Here is a 4,345-nt window from a genome sequence, read left to right as displayed (position 1 = left end):
TCTAAAAATGTAAACAGAAACAACAAAGATATCACAAAGGCAGGCAACCCTGGAGATGAAAAACTTGGGAAAGAGATCAAGAGTCACACATACAAGCATCAGCAAAAGAATACAAGAGATAGAAGAGAGAATCTAAGACATAGATGATATCATAGAAGATATTGACAAAACAGTCAAAGAAAAGAAAAAGTGCAAAAGCTCCTAACGCAAAAACACCCAGGAAACTCAGGACACAATGAAAAGACCAAAATGAAGAATAATAGGAATAAAAGAGTGTAATGATTCCCAACTCAACTATCCTACCAAAGGCAATCTACAGTTTCAGTGCAATCCCCATCAAAATCCCAACACAATTCTTCAAAGACATGGAAAGAACAATTCTCAAATTCATCTGGAAAGGTAAAAAACCCAGAAGCTCTAAAACAATTCTTAATAATAAAAGAATGTCTTGGGGAGTCACTATCCCTGACCTCAAGCTCTGCTACAGAGCAATAGTGACAAAAACTTCATGGTATTTGTACAGAGACAGACACATTGAGCAATGGAATAGAATTGACCCAGAAATAAAACCACACACTTATGCACACTTGATCTTTGGCAAAGAAGGGAAAATAAACAATGGAACAAAGAAAGCATCTTCAACAAACGGTGCTGATCTAACTGGATGCCTGTATGTAGAAAAAGTGAAAATGGACCCATGTTTGTCACATTGCACAATGCTCAAGTCCAAGAGAATCAAGAGCCTCAACATAAAACCATATACACTAAATGTAATAGAAGAGGAAGTGGGAAAGAGCCTTGAACTCGTTGGCACAGAGGAAATTTCCTAAGCAGAACTCCAATGGCTCACACTTTGAGATCAAGAATTGATAAATGGGATGTCATGAAACTGGAAAGCTTCTGTGAGGCAAAGGGCATAGTCAATAAGACAAATTGACAACCTACAGATTGAGAAAAGAACATCAGTAAACCCAGATTTGATAGACGCCTAACATTCAAAATATATAAAGAACTCAAGAAGCTAACCACCAAAAACCCTAACAACTCAATCAAAAAATTGGATATAGAACTAAACTGAGATTTCACAAATGTGGAATCTTGAATGGCTGAGAAGCACCTAATGAAATGTTCGAAGTTCTTAGTGATCCGAGAAATGCAAATCAAAATGACTATGAGAGTCTACCTTACACCAATGAGAATGGTTAAGATCAAAACCTCAAGTGATAACACATGTTGGCAAGGGTGTAGAGAAAGAGGAATACTCCTCCATTGCTGGTGGGATTGGACACTGATACAATCACTCTGGAAATCAATCAGAAGTTCCATAGAAAATTGAAAATAGATCTACCTGAAGACCCAGAGATACTACTCTTGGGAATATACCCAAAAGATGACCCACAATGCCACAGGGGCATAGGTTCCACTATGTTCATAGCAGCCTTGTTTGCAATAGTTAAAAAATGAAAACAACCCAGATGTTATACAACAGAAGAATGAATAGAGAAAATGTGGCTCACTTACACAATGAAATATGACTCAGAAATTAAGAATGAGGACATCCTGAGATTTGCAGGCAAATGGATAGAACTAGAAAATATCATCCTTAGTGAGGTAACTCAGACCCTAAAGGGCATGCATGGTATATATTCCCTAGTAATTGGATATTAGCCAAAAAAAAATTTACAGAATATCTAAGATAGAGTCCACAGAACACAAAAAGTTCAACAAGCTGAAGGCCTCTAGGGAGGATGTCTCAGTTTCACTTGGAGGGAGAAGAAAGCAATCACAAGTGGTCATGGGGGTGGGGGTAGGAGAGACCTAGGAGGGAAAGTGGATTGGGGAGAAGAGAGAAACATGATCTGATATTGAGTGAGGGAAAAGGACTGAACCCCTGATGGCAAGATGAAAGAATGGTAACAAGCAACCGCAGGAGGTAGGAGGTTAGGGAACCTTGCAGGATGTACCAGAGACCTGGAAGGTGACTCTCATGACTCAAAGGGAGAGACCTTAGATGAAATGCCCTACATTGGGGAGAGGGAACTTGCAGAGCCCACTTCCAGGATAAAGACAGGGCATCAAATGAGGGATGGGGTTACTACCCCACAATCAAAATTTGGACCCATAATTGTTTCTTTCAGAAAGAACTGCAGGGATGGAAATGCAAAGGAGCCTGAGGAGGACAAGGTCCATCATTGACAGGCCCAAAGTGGGATCCAGGTCAAGGGGTAGACCCAAAGCCTAACACTATTTACTTAGGCTCTGGAATGCTCACAAAAGGGATCTTTCATGTCTGCTCTCCAAAATACCCAAGCAGCTGAAAGAGTCAGATGCAGATATTTGCACCCAACCAATGGACAGAAGCTACTGAATCCTGTGGTTAAATTAGGGAAAAGCTGGAAGAAGCTAAGGAAGAGGACAACCCTGTAGGAGGACCAGCAGTCTCAATTAACCTAGACCCCCGAGATCTCTCAGACACTGGACACCAAACAGGCAGCATACACCAACTGATATGAGGCCCCCAACACATATACAGCAGAGGACTGCTGGGTCTGGGTTCTGTCAGAAATAAGAACTGAACTTTCAACAGACTGGAGGCCCTAGAGGGGAGTTTAGAGGTCTGCTGGGGTGGGAGTTGGAGGTGGGGACATCCTCTTTGAGACAGGGGCCCAAGCAGAAGGTATGGGATGTGGAACAACCAGAGGATGAACCAGGAGAGGAACAAAATTTAGAGTGTAAAAAGAAAATTAAATAAAAAGAAGGAATAAAATAAAAAAGAAAGAAAGGCCAGAACACATCTTCAACAAAATTGAACAACTCTCTACTTAATGATCACTTAGTCAGGGAAGAAGTAAAAACAAAAGAATTAAAGACTTTGTAGGATTTAATGAAAATAAAGGTACAGCATACCTAAATGTATTGGTGACAATGAAAGCACTGAGTGCTTTCATAAATAAATTGTAGAGATCCTACACTAACAACTTAACAGCACACCTGAAAGCTCTAGAGCAAAATGAAACAAATAGTCCTAAAATAGTAGATGGCAGGAAATAATTAAACTCAGGGCTGAAACCAACCAAATATAAAGCAAAAGAATTATACAAAGAATCAACAAAACTAAGAACTGCTTCTTTGAGAAAATCAACAAGATAGATAAACCTTTAGCCAAACTAACTAAAGGGTAGAGACAGTGTGCAAATTAACAAAATCAGAAATGAAAGGGAGACATAACAACAGAAACTGTAATCATCAGATCCTACAACAAAAGCCTATACTCAACAAAACCTTAAAGTCTACATAAAATGGGTGATTTTCTAGACATAAACCTAGTATAAAACTTAAATCAGGACCAGATAACTATCTAAACTGTCTGATAATCCCTAAGGAAATAGAAGCAATCATTAAAAGTTTCCTAACAGAGAAAAGACCAGGACCAGATGGTTTTAGTGCAGAATTCTATCAGACCTTTAAAGAAGATATAATATCAATACTTCTTAAACTATTCCACAAAATAGAAATGAGGGAACACTGAATAACTTGTTTTATAAAGCCGTAGTTAATCTGATACCTAAACTATACAAAGACCCAGCAAAGAAGGAGAACTTCAGATCAACATTCTTTAAGAATATTGATGCAAAATTACTCAATAAAATTCTTGCAAACTTAATCCAAAGCATATCAAAATGATAATTCACCACGATTTAATAGGTTTCATCCCAGGGATGCAGGGATGGTTCAATATACAGAAATCAATTAATGTAATCCACTATATAAATAAACTCAAAGAAAAAAGCATATGATCATCTCTTTAGATGCTGAAAAAGCCTTTGACAAAATGCAACAACCCTTCATATTAACAGTCTTCCAAAGATAAGGAATTCAAGGCACACACCTAAACATAATAAAAGCAATATACAGCAAATCAACAGCTAACATCAAATTAAATGGAGAGAAACTTGAAGCAATACCTCTAAAATCAGGGACAAGACAAGGTTGCTCACTATCTTCCTATTTATTCAATACAGTACTCAAAGTCCTAGCTAGAGCACTTAGACAAGAAAGAGAAGTCAAAGGGATACAAATTGGAAAGGAAGAAATCAAACTTTCACTATTTGAGAACTATATGATACCATACATAAGCGACGCTGAAAATTCCAGGAGAGAACTCATATAGCTTACAGCTGATAAACAACTTCACCAAATTGACTGGATATAAAATTAACTCAAACAAATTAATAACCTTCCTCTACTCAAAGAATAAATGGGCTGAGAAAGAAATTAGGGAAATGACACCCTTCACAGTAGACACAAATAATATAAAATATCTTGGTGTAGCTCTAACCAAGCA

Source organism: Mastomys coucha, unplaced genomic scaffold (assembly GCF_008632895.1).
Source record: "Mastomys coucha isolate ucsf_1 unplaced genomic scaffold, UCSF_Mcou_1 pScaffold22, whole genome shotgun sequence".
Classification (NCBI taxonomy): Eukaryota; Metazoa; Chordata; class Mammalia; order Rodentia; family Muridae; genus Mastomys; species Mastomys coucha.
The sequence above is the reverse complement of the archived record's forward strand: the minus strand, read 5'-3'. Positions refer to the sequence as shown.